This window comes from Rutidosis leptorrhynchoides, chromosome 11 (assembly GCF_046630445.1).
Source record: "Rutidosis leptorrhynchoides isolate AG116_Rl617_1_P2 chromosome 11, CSIRO_AGI_Rlap_v1, whole genome shotgun sequence".
In the NCBI taxonomy this organism is placed as follows: Eukaryota; Viridiplantae; Streptophyta; class Magnoliopsida; order Asterales; family Asteraceae; genus Rutidosis; species Rutidosis leptorrhynchoides.
In genome coordinates this window covers 313,016,389-313,030,121 of record NC_092343.1, presented here as the reverse complement: position 1 = coordinate 313,030,121, position 13,733 = coordinate 313,016,389, and positions in this window count along the sequence as shown.

Genomic DNA, 13,733 nt, shown 5'->3' with positions numbered 1-13,733 from the left:
CTCATCGGGAAAAGTGTCATGAATAACTGACTCGTCTAGTTTTTCTAGGTCGGGATTCTCAAGACGAGACAAGTGATCAGCAGCGAGATTTTCAGCACCCTTTTTATCCTTGATTTCTATATCAAATTCTTGTAAGAGAAGAATCCAACGTATTAATCTAGGCTTTGCATCTTGTTTCTTGAACAAGTACTTTAGGGCTGAATGATCGGTAAAAACAATCGTTTTGGATAACACAAGATACGATCTAAATTTATCGAAAGAAAATACAATTGCAAGGAGTTCTTTTTCGGTAGTTGTATAGTTAATTTGTGCTCCTGTTAGTGTTTTACTTGCATAATATATTGGTTGAAATTTCTTATCTTGGCGTTGTCCTAAAACGGCTCCTAGTGCGAAATCACTAGCATCACACATTAGTTCGAATGGTTTGGACCAATCGGGAGATACTATGATAGGTGCATTCGTAAGTTTATCTTTTAGAATGGAGAAAGCTTGTAAGCATTCGTCATTGAAATCGAATGTACTATCTTTCTCAAGAAGTTTAGTCATGGGTCGAGCGATTTTGGAAAAGTCCTTTATGAATCGTCGATAGAATCCCGCATGACCTAAGAAACTACGAATTCCTTTAACGTTAGTTGGAGGAGGAAGCTTTGAGATTACATCAATCTTAGCTTTGTCTACTTCCATTCCATCTTGAGAAATCTTGTGTCCTAAAACAATGCCTTCCTTCACCATGAAGTGGCATTTTTCCCAATTTAAAACAAGATTTGATTCCTCGCAACGAATTAACATTCGCTCGAGGTTTGAAAGGCATGAATCGAAGGAGTCTCCAAAAACAGAGAAATCGTCCATGAAGACTTCCATACTTCCTTCTATCATGTCATGAAATATTGCCATCATACACCTTTGGAAGGTGCCTGGCGCATTGCATAATCCGAACGGCATTCGTCGGTATGCGAAGGTACCAAATGGACAAGTAAAAGTTGTCTTGTCTTGGTCTTTTGGATCAATGGGAATTTGAAAATAACCGGAGAATCCATCAAGGAAACAATAGTACTCTTTTCCCGCTAAACGTTCTAGCATTTGGTCAATATAAGGAAGTGGGAAATGATCTTTCCTTGTGGCGTCATTTAAACGACGGTAGTCTATACAGACTCTCCAACCAGTGACTGTCCTCGTAGGAACGAGTTCATCTTTATCATTAAGGACGACAGTTGTACCCCCTTTCTTGGGTACTACTTGAACAGGACTAACCCACGGGCTATCGGATATAGGGTATATTAACCCGGCATCAAGTAACTTGATAACCTCCTTCTTGACAACTTCTTTCATGTTAGGGTTTAACCTTCGTTGCCTTTGTACCACGGGTTTAAAATCTTCTTCCATTAGAATCTTATGAGTACAATAAGCTGGGTTAATCCCAGGAATATCGGTTGTTTTCCAAGCAATTGCCCTTTTGTGAGCTTTTAGAACGGACATTAACCTACCCTTTTCGTCATCAGAGAGTTTTGATGAAATTATAACGGGTAATTGTGACGTACCTTGGAGATAAGCATACTCCAAATATTCCGGTAATTCTTTAAGTTCTAAGGTTGGTGGTTCTTCCAAGGAAGATTTTATTCGGAACCTATTACCATCGGTAATTTCTTCAAAGGGTTCATCTTCCTTGAGAATTTCTTCCTCAATGTCATCTTCATCGATGACTACCTTCAACAATTCTTCAAGTTCAACCTTGACATCAAATTCTTCACTTTCACCCGTCGAGGTTAAATCCGAGGTGTCTACATTTAGTAATTCTTGCAATTCTTTTTCAACACAACAATCCACAATGTCTACCTTATAAACTTCGTCATCGGAGGAGATAGGTTGTTTCATAGCTTTATCAATGTTTAAGGTAACTCTATCTTCCCCTATACCTAGACTAAGTTTCTTATCTTTAACACGCACAATCGCGTCGGCGGTATTTAGAAAAGGTCGCCCTAGAATTAAGGGAACCTTGCTATCTTCTTCCATTTCAAGGACAACGAAATCGGCAGGAAAGATTAAATGATTAACTTTAACCGGTAGGTTTTCGGCAATACCAATAGGATAGTTAAAAGTTCTATCGGCTAGGCGTATACACATCCTAGTTGGTTTTAGATCACCTAGGTTTAATTTTAAGTACAAGGAGTGTGGCATAAGATTAATACTTGCCCCTAAGTCAGCTAATGCATCGTACATTACTGAATCTCCCATCAGACACGGAATAATGAAACTACCAGGATCTCCAAGTTTCGGTGGCATCTTTTGCTTTTGCAAAATTGCTGAGCATTCCTCATTGAGGAATGTGGTTGAAACTTCTTCATATTTACCTTTATCGGCTATGAGATCCTTGATAAACCTTCCATAATTTGGCATACCCGCAAGAACATCTACAAGTGGTACATTGATACAAATTTGCTTAATCATTTCGGAAAACTTGTTGTACTGTGCTTGTAATTTATCTTTCTTCAAACGTTGTGGGTATGGAATTGGATGTTTGTATTCTTTTAATGGCGGTTGAGTTTTAGGTGCACTTGTGGTTGGCACTTTATCCTCTTCCACGGAAGACTCTTTTTCGTTAGGAATAGAAACACGAGCAGGAGGTTTTGGAATATCGGGGTTAATGGTTAACCCACTTTTCGTAGTTATGGAATTTACTTGCTCATTCCTTGTTTGACTGTTGTTGGGATTCACTTGAGTATTTGAGGGGAGAGTACCAGGCGGTCTCTCTGCTAGTAACTGTGAAATCCTTCCAACATCTCTTTCTAAATTCTGAATCGTAGCTTGTTGATTTCGAATTTGCTGATTTTGAAGTTCCGCGGTTTGCTCGTTCCTAACCATAAAATCTCTCAAGAGATCTTCTAAACCGGATTTCTTCTCGGGTTGTGGTTGTGTAAGTGCTAATTGTTGTGGTTGTGGTTGATTGTGTTGGAAATTATTTTGATAAATTCGTTGAGGTTGATTACGGTTGTTTAGGTTATTATAACCTGGTGGTGGATTTCTTTGAATTTGATTTTGATTTTGATTTGGGTAATTTCGGTTATTTTGGTAACCTGGATTTCCACCTTGATAGTTATTGTTATTTTGATAGTTATTATTATTTGATCCTGAAGGTCCTCCTACTTGATAGCTGTTGATGGGAGGATATCTTCGGTTGTTTGCTTCTATAGTTGGAAAATCGCTAAAGTTCATTTCACCTTTTCGTAAGTAACCTAAGAAATTTGCTTGCTCTTCCATTGTTGCTTGATTACAATCTTTAGTAAGATGGGGACCTTGGCATAGTTCACATCCTACCCTAATAGCATGCATTTCCTTGGTTACTTTCTCGATTTGCCTTGCTTGATTTGCTATTTGAACTTTTAAAGAAGCAATTTCATCATTACTTTCAATACTAGCAACATTTGATGATCTAGAAAATTCTATTTCTTGATGCCAATTATGAGAATGGGAGGCTAAATCAGCAATGATTGTGTGAGCGTCTTCAGGTGTTTTCTTCATGATCGAACCTCCAGCTGCAACATCTATATCTTTTCTAGTTGTCACATTGACTCCTTTATAGAATATTTGGACCTTTTGGAATGTATTCAACCCGTGTTGAGGACATATTCGAAGCATTTTATTGAATCGGGTCCAAGCTTCATAAAGAGTTTCATTAGGCTTTTGTTTAAAGTGATTTATGTCACTTTGTAATTTTGCTGCTTTTGAAGCAGGAAAGAATTCTGACAAAAATTTATCCATCATATCATTCCAGTTTTCAATATATCCTTCTGGTAATGAGTCTAGCCAATCCCTTGCATCATCTTTTAATGACCATGGAAAGATTTTTAAACATGCAACTTCATCGGTTACATCTTTGATTTTGAAAAGCTTGCAAATGCTTACAAACTTACGAAGATGCTCGTTAGCATCCTCATTTGGGGCTCCACCGAATTGACATGTATTAGTTACCATGTGTAAAAATTGACCTTTTATTTCAAAGCCATCACTCATCGTGGGTTGGATGATTGCGTGGCCTTGACCTTTTCTTGTGGCCTTCATTAATGCTTCCATCGTTTGATTTGTATCAGCCATTTCTTCTTCTTCTTTAATAATCGGCTCTATGATTGGTTGAATTATTGGTTCAGAGTCGGATTCTAAGGAAAGTGATTCTAAATTTTTAGCAAGAGAATCGACTTCTTGAGCTCTTAAGCGTTCGTGAAATTTTCTTTCAGGTTCAGGATGTGAAGGAGTTAATTCAGCGTTGGAGGAACGTAAGTTCATACATTAATTTCTATTATAATAATAAAGGTTTATCTAGGGTTACCTACTTGTTTCTAAATTTTTTAGTGTTTTTCGCTGTTTTAAAATTACTAGTACTTCTTTTTGTTGTTTTTGTCTTTTATTAATTCTTTGCAGTTCCGTATTAAGTTTAACGAGTTTAGGATTGAACGGATCATACAATTTGGGAAATTGTACAAAGAACTAAAGGATTTAAAAAATTTTGAACTTTCTTGGAAATGAATTTCCTCGAGAGGATCGAATAACATAAAAACAATGATAAAAACCTTTAAACAAACAGATTATCCTTCTGATTTTGCCCACGTTTCGAATAGCCAAAAGATGCAGCAGAGGGGCAGGATCCTTCAAAGACCAATAAAATTGGTGATCCAACAACCCGGTCCACGTACAAATCCAACTATTACTACGAACCAGAAAAATTATCTATTTATTTACTGCCAACTCCCCGGCAGCGGCGCCAAAAAGTTGATGCGTTGAAACGTAACCTTTATTTTGAACGGATTTGAGTTATTTTGTTACACGAATTGATTTCTTGTATATATGGTGTTTTAATGAATTCGGGTTGATTTCACACATATATAGGCAACTGGTCCTATCCGTGTAGTTTAGTTTATTGGTAAATCCGATTCGTTCCACAGGGAGATGGAGTGTTTAATGGTTTTTAATAGTCTTTGATGTCAAACTTAATTAAAGGGGGGTTTTGGATTAGGAATTTATAGTAACAGTAAAAGAAAATAACTTAAACTAATTTACTAAATAAAATAAAATTACAATATTACAAGAATTAACTTAAAAAGATACTAAATGAAATTATACCAATTATGATGCGACAATTTTATTACTAGATGATAATTAGTTAAAACAATAACTTTTAATAAAACTATATATTTAGAATTTTGTTTTGAGCAATTATAATATAAATTTATTTAAATTAACTAAATGACATGTTTTAATTAAAATTAATATAAACTAATAGGAATTATAATAATTAACTAATTATAAGCTAATTACTAATTTTAAATTATATTAATACTAATTATAAGATTAAAACATTCTAACCTAATTATAACCTAATTATAACCTAATATAAATTAATAACCTAATTATAAAAATATTCTATTCAAAACCCTAATTTTGACCTAAATTATATGAAACCCTAATTTTTAACCTAAAATATATGAAACCCTAAATTTTAACCTAAAAAGTATGAAACCCTAAATTTTAACCTAAAAAGTATGAAACCCTAAATTTTAACCTAAAAAGTATGAAACCCCAAATTTTAACCTAAAAAGTATGAAACCCCAAATTTTATGATATGTTAATTATACGGAGTGATATGTTTAATTATACGGAGTGATATTTTTATTTTTAGTGAATAATAATAATACGTAAATAAAAGTGATAATAATGATTTTACAATATATAAAAATATGAGTGTTTACTTAAATGTGTCACCTCTAGATCCATGGATTGTTTTAAGTTTAAGCTCGTATTAAAATGTTTAGTAATAAACTTATATTTTCCTTTCGAAAAAATATAAAGTTTTGACTAACTGAATTAAATCTAATTTTCACCGGATTTTATTTAGTTAGTTACTAGTCCCTAAGTGTTTAAATTGAGACCCAACCCAGTTTTGACCTTCGCCAAAACCCAAATCATAACGGTTTCCCTTTTTACAATTTCACTTTTATGTGACTAATGATATTACCCAAACCACCGAACTTTATTCCTAATTTAGTGTTAGTAAATTATTCATAAAACTCGTCTAAATCACTTTTAATGTTGAAGCTTAATTTATATAAATAAAAATAACTTTCGTTATATTTTATCTCATAAATTAAGTGACAGGGGTTAAATATCCAATTACATAATAATGGTTCATTTAATTAGGCTCAATATTAAAAACACTTAAGTTACATTTTTATTTTGCAAATGATAACAATCCATTTCACTAGGGGCTCTACATCTAAGCAAACACTAGGGAAATTTAGCTACTCATTATGCTAGGGTAAACATAAAAATAAAAATATACAAACATAATAATAACGATAAAAATTGATAACGATAATTTTAACGGAATATACTTACGAAAATCTTCTTCACTTTCATTAACTTCAAACGGTAGAAAAATTACAATAACAACACCCTTTCACGCGCACAATAATACCCTTAATCACGAACAATACACCCTTAATATTGAAACTATCCTAAATATTGAGTTGGTACTGAAAATAATACGAGTACTTTGAAAATAAAAGTAAAAATATTTGTGTAGTATCTCCCCTATTTTCTCTGCGTATCTCTCTCTGAAATGTGTACCGTGTGTATATGTTGTATGTTTGAAATTGTGTGTTAACTCCTCTCTACTCCCTTCTTCTATCTCTGACTCTTATCTTTTTATTCCCAAAAGCAGCAAAAGGTTGATTAAATAATTTAAGTTGATCTCGCAATAACAACCGAAAGTAGGAGAAGGTGGATGAATACAAATATTTAATTGTATTGTGCAGCTCAAATGTGATGATCTTGCATGCCACTTTCAATTATTTAAATTACATCTTGCCTAAAGTAACTCCATATGCATTTGTCGGTTCACCAAGAATAATAATATGGAGTAGTCTTCAATCCTAATATTAAAATTAACTTCTAACTCCATTATGATTGATATTATAATATTACACTTGAACTTCTTTTGATATTATAATATTTAGTGATTGATTGATATTCTTTTGATTGCTGGCCAAATGATACTATAATATTTTTGGCCTCTTTGAGATAATAATCGATTTAGCCGAATCTGAAATGCGTAGCTTGATGTTGTGGTCGTTTGTTGCTCATTATAAGTCTTCATTTTATCTTCATTTTGATCTTTATATCATTGAAAATCCATAATAACATTTCATTCGACGCTTTGGACATTTTTACCAATTACAAACCGAAAACTACTCGAATACACATAAAAATCATAACATTTTGGATTGATATTGCGACGAAGTATATGTATATTTATAGCAATATCAAGAAGAAAGGTGAGGATCGACTTTTTAAAAGCCTGATACCATGTGAATTCTGAATAATTCGATACCTTCATATTGATCAGTGAAGTCTATTTATACAGACTCTATCAACTAACTATGAGTGATATTTGCTAGATACATGTGGTAAACTGATTCCCTAAAGACTAGGACTATATGTGACTGACTTTGTGACTTACAGTACAATTACAATTACATATAACTTTGTACGTCCATATAACTTGTGGGACATGTTACAATAATAGAAGCTATAATATATGTTACTAATATGGAGGAGTTAACCTTTACAGTTTAACTACTCTTATAAGAAAGAATGTTATGTTATGTTACGATTAGGTTTTCGTATGTATTAAAATGCTGTTGTATTGATTTGTTAGGTACTTGATCAGGTGTGGATAAATTTCTTAGTGCATTCTTTTTTGCATATTTGTGGATTAAGGTGAGTTTTATGGGGATTACATTAGTGATATAGCTATATGACTTCAGATTGCATTCATGCAAGAGATTTCATATAATAATTAGCTGGTTATGCTATATGTTACTATTATTCATCTTTATTAATTACTTTGTGTACTTTGGTTTAATAGCAAAACCAACTATTTAAGTTAATGTGTGATTGATTGTTAAGGATATAATGTATATAATAGTGTAAAACTAGTTATTAATGATTGGTGAAATGATAATACCAACGTGAGACTAGTTACTTATAGCTAATGATAGGATGGTGTAGTGCGAGGCCAGTCAGTTGTTATAACGAGATGATGGTATTAGCCTATCGGCGGCCGGGGCCGTAGCTCCGCGTTCTATCTAGGTTCCGCTCTTGAGGCTAGACAATTATTATTGTTGATGGAACAAATGTATTAGCGCGAGGCTATACAGTTGTGATTGATATTGAAAATGTACTAGTGCGAGTCTAGGCAATTGTTGATGATGAAACAGATCCATTATGGTGGTTAGTAAATGATATGATTATGAGTATTGTTCATTTTAAATTTATGATGATTATGTCTATTTGATGATGTTGATTTTAACTCAGTGATATTTATGACTACTTGGATGACGAATTGAGATGTTCCGTATTAGTCACGAAGCTTTATGCTTCTCTTTTTGTAGGTACATATATTATGGATGCTAAGGCTGAGTTTAAAAGGGAAGGGAAGATAAGTATTTGACGGGTTGGATGTGGATCGACACTTGTTATTTGCTATGTTGGTATGCAAGTAATTTCTTTTAAATTGCCAATATGATTCTTAATTTGTTGTAAAATCTCCCAAGCTGTGATTAAACATATTAAGATAATTGATTGATTTGCGTGGTTTAACAATTGGTTTGGAAAGAAATGGTAGCCGTTCACGTGTTATAGACTGTCCATTTGGACCCTTTGACCTGTTTGATCAATTTAATGTCAAACATGAAAATCGTTTGATTCCCATATGTCACATTATATGTCACATTGAGTAAATTTGCAAATTATGTGTGTGAAAAATGAGATTTGGGTGTAATTTGGTTAAAAAGGAAAGTTTTGATCCAATTGAGTATATGCGTGTCTATTTTGATCCGTTTGTGTAAATCTGAGTATTTGAAGTTACGAGATTTTAGATCATATATTAATTTCGAGTTATATGTAGTTTTTGGCTAAAACGTGTCAAATGAATCTTGGGCCTATACTTTGCATGCTCGTAATTGGGATAGAAAGTACGGACAAGCTTCGGAATGGTATATAACACGTTTCCGTTCGTTAAGTCTAAAACGTGTTAAAACGAGTATAAATATGGGACATCGTTCTTGATCCTGTGTTGTAATAGCGGTAGATACATAACACCAATTGCATTATAATGGTTTTGGATAACTGTTTTCGTAATGCGATAACTTTCAAACCGTATCCATTTTTAACGAATAATGGTGAGAGAGTTTACTTTTCAATGGTCAAGTTCTAAGAGGTTAAATTAGATTATATCAGATTGTAAACCTTGTAAACCTGTTGAAAGTTGCAAAAAGTAGAAAATTGAGTTAAAATTATGGGTGTATAATTTTTTGGAATCGTTGAAATTGATTTTTGAGATGATGAAGATCGTGATATCAGATCTGGGTTTCATAATGTTATATTTGTATGATTTTGTTGATTTTTGTAAGAAGATATATTGGGGTTAGAACTAAATGCAGAATATGGTTAAAAGTTGAAAGAGGAAATAGGGTTATTTTCCTTTTATGTCTTCTTTTTTACTTTGAAACTAGCTTAAGTCCCGCGCGGGTTTCGTCTAATAAAATTTTTAAATAACTTATACCGCGGGTTTCGTCTAATAAAATTTTTAAATAAATTATAAGTTATGTGTTTAGGAGCCGATTTATAGTTGATAAGGTTGGCGTCGACAAAACCGGAAAATTTACTCGAGGAAGAACTACCGGCACCCTCTCCATGATTCCTTAACGGTGGCAAATCATCTTGCTTGGAAAACAACTTTTCCAAAACCGGAAAATCTACGACGTCATCCTCCACAACCGTATCCAAATCGTCTTCACCCGCTATCTTCTTTTTCCAATTCTTTTGTTCTCTACCTTTACCCTAATACATAAAGAATTATTAACCTCAACATCCGAACCCGTATTTGAAGTTGAGTTCGACACAGACCCGCCATGGACATTCGAAGCAACCAAACCAGAAGAAACCCCACCCAAATTATTATCCAAACCTTTCACCAAGCAATTGGAACCAACCAAAACCTCCTACACAACAACGGAAGAAACATCACCTTGTACTTGCGATACGTGAATAACTTCACCAATAGCTTCAACATCACCCACAATATGACCATCTGAAGCTTCCATATAAAGTCCCATGTTGACACCATTAACATCCCTTCTGCATTCAAACCCGCTCGACGGCTTGTTGATATCTTTATAAGTGTTAGACTTAAGATCTATGAGTTCAATCAAATATCAAATATATACTTAATATTTTGTTTTAAAAAAATCTGAGTTGTTTGTTGCAAGATAAATATTTTCATTTATACTAATAGTTAAGGTACTCCGATATGTTTGCAAAAGTTTTACTTACATACATATTGGTTTAAACTGATACCTATTAGTGATCTCTGATTTGCTTAAATTGGACAATACCTGCGGATAATAGTGATGAAAAATGATCATACTTTTCAATTTTTCGTTAGTAAGTGAACGGGCAAAAGACAAAATAAAGCCTTAAACAACTACTCATAAACTAGTAAAATATTGAAATTCTATTCTAAAAGAAAAGGATCAACTATCCACATCAACATATATAAATATTACTCTTTTAGCCACCCCCAAAAGACCGATCAACAGGTTACTCAATTTTCCATATCTAACAAATAACAATTATTTTGGCCATGATACGAATCATGAATATACTACACCTATGGGCGAGCCTGCAGGGTCCAAGCTTAAATTGAGACAATGTTGTGTGTGATAGCTTCGCCACCCTTTTGGTACACACGGTAATGACATATCACAGTCCCATGAGCTGCTTCACGTCTGCCCATCAAGACACACTAAAACCAAATTTGGAACATGAGAATCCATTTAGTACGGACTACGGACATGTAATACGCACCAATGTCTGGTCGCACAAACGACTGGTTTCATGGTTACTTACTTGAGGCATCCCTGTAATAAAAAATATAAAATTTAGCAGATTGTGGGACCGTAGGTGCAACCCATTAGTCATACACATCGAAAGAACCAATCCCATTCACCACTAAATATTCAGTAAGCAGTTAAAAGGTCACTTGCCCAGTCGTTCATCTTGAATCCATCCATTTTCCCTAACACTATAAAGAAATTTCACATGCCAAACCAAATCAGATCACCTTACAGGCTTCAGCATACTGCTTCACAATAAAAACATATTCATTACAATCAGTTTATCACAAATAATCAAATAACCTCTTAATAAAACTTAGTTGAAATGGGTATATACCTAAAGCGTCATTAAATTGCTGAAATAACTGAAAGTGTAGTTTAATAAGAAATTGAATACGTAATTTCCGTGCCTACTAAGATCTTTCTTTCTATAAGCTCTACCAATAATATGGAACCCCAATTTCGGGTTGTTATATTTAAGAATCAAGATATTTGGTGGAGATCTTTCACATCATTAATTTATTTTTTTCCTTTTGGTTTTATTTAAGGTTGAACAAAGCACCATATGCTTAATATCCTCAACGAAATGTAAGAACTTATTTAGTAATGTTTGAGAACCAATTTCAGTACCGGAGCACATGTCGTTGTGATAAGAAATTTGTAGCTTATGTTTGCCCTTTTGCAGTCATAAGTGTCTTACATTTCTCAACGGCAGACTTCACCCGAGTACCAAGAATTAGTTCAATTTCTGCATAAGTTAGCAACACAATAAATGAGCAATATACAAAAGAATTGCCTTACATGACTTAGAGTTGTAGGATCCGAATTGTAAGGATTGATTACTTTCCCACATTCTCAATAATTTACAGTACCAATAGAAAAAGAGGTATTAAATACTCGCAACAGAGGAAACTGGTACATTCTTATGTGATATACTATATCAAGTGACATATTGCAATAATCTTAATTATTATATTATTTCTTCCTTCAAATACACTTACTGTAATCATCTTAATATTTATATTTTTATTATCAGTTTGTGTAAGTAGAGACTTAGGAAATGTTCCAAACCCATTCAATATTTAGACATAATTCAACCCATTTAGCCGATTTAAATTTCCTTTATACCCATTCCCCTTTAGGCTAATTTTTTACCTATTAACATGTAAAATAAAATCAACCAATAGTCATTGTTGATTATATGTCAGCATAATATATAATGAACATCAACCAAAAGTTATTAGAATCTAGATACATATGAGTGATGTATATCCCAAAGTAGTTAGAAGGATCTTTTCCTCAAGACCATCTTCCAGTAGTACTTTTCTATAACCAATTTTTTTTCTTCCATAAATGAGTAAAAATGATTGTAACGTACCTTGAGACAAACGGATTGTAATAACTCCATATAATCGAAATTAGAACAAACGCCAACCAGGAATATAAAAAGTGTAGAGACCCGTCCTCATCCATCTGGACAAAGTTCATATCGATTATAAACGATTCACAATAGTTGATTACATCGCGAGGTACTTGACCTCTATATGATACATTTTACAAACATTGCATTCGTTTTTAAAAGACAAAATTTCATTTCATCGACAGTTGACAGGCATGCATTCCATTTCATAATATATCAAACTATCAACGACTTAATAATAATCTTGAAGAACTCGACGACTCGAATGCAACGTCTTTTGAAATATGTCATGAATGACTCCAAGTAATATCTTTAAAATGAGCAAATGCACGGCGGAAGATTTCTTTCGTACCTGAGAATAAACATGCTTTAAAGTGTCAACCAAAAGGTTGGTGAGTTTATTAGTTTAACATAAATAATCATTTCTATCATTTTAATAGACCACAAGAATTTCATTTTCATTTCTCATAAATATACATCCCATGCATAGAGACAAAAATAATCATTCATATGGATTGAACACCTAGTAACCGACATTAACAAGATGCATATAAGAATATCCCCTATCATTCCGGGAAATCCTTCGGACATGATATATAAACTCGAAGTACTAAAGCATCCGCTACAACGGATGGGGTTTGTTAGGCCCAATAGATCTATCTTTAGGATTCGCGTCAATTAGGCGTGCACTAATTCTCAAAATTAGTGATGTTCCCTAATTCTTAGGCTACCAAGCAAAAAGGGGCATATTCGGCTTCGATCATTCAACCATATAATGTAGTTTCGATTACTTGTGTCTATTTCGTAAAACATTTATAAAAATTGCGCATGTATTCTCAGCCCAAAAATATAAAGGGTAAAAAGGCAAATGAAACTCACCTAATGTATTTTGTAGTAAAAATACATATTACGACATTGAACAATTGTAAGGTTGGCCTCGGATTCACGAACCTATATCATTTGTATATTTATTAATATACATAATTGTAGTCAAATAATATATATATATAAATTTATTATATCTTTAATTTATATATTATGAATGTTTAATTTGTGTATATATTCATAATGATTAATACTTATATAGTTATATTAATATATCCATATTTATATATATAATTGTTTAATGTTATATTAAAAATCAATAATTTGTTATATGTAAGTATTTATATAATTAATATTATTAGGTTTTATAAATATAGTTATGTAAAATATTAATATAATTATAATATATGTAATAAGTACATTTTATGCCCAGAATATTTATTTGTTTTTTTTTAAATTTTGATAATAATAATAAAAGTAATGTTAGTAATAATAAAAGTAATGAAAATAATGATATGATGAAAATGTCAGTTTTCATAAAA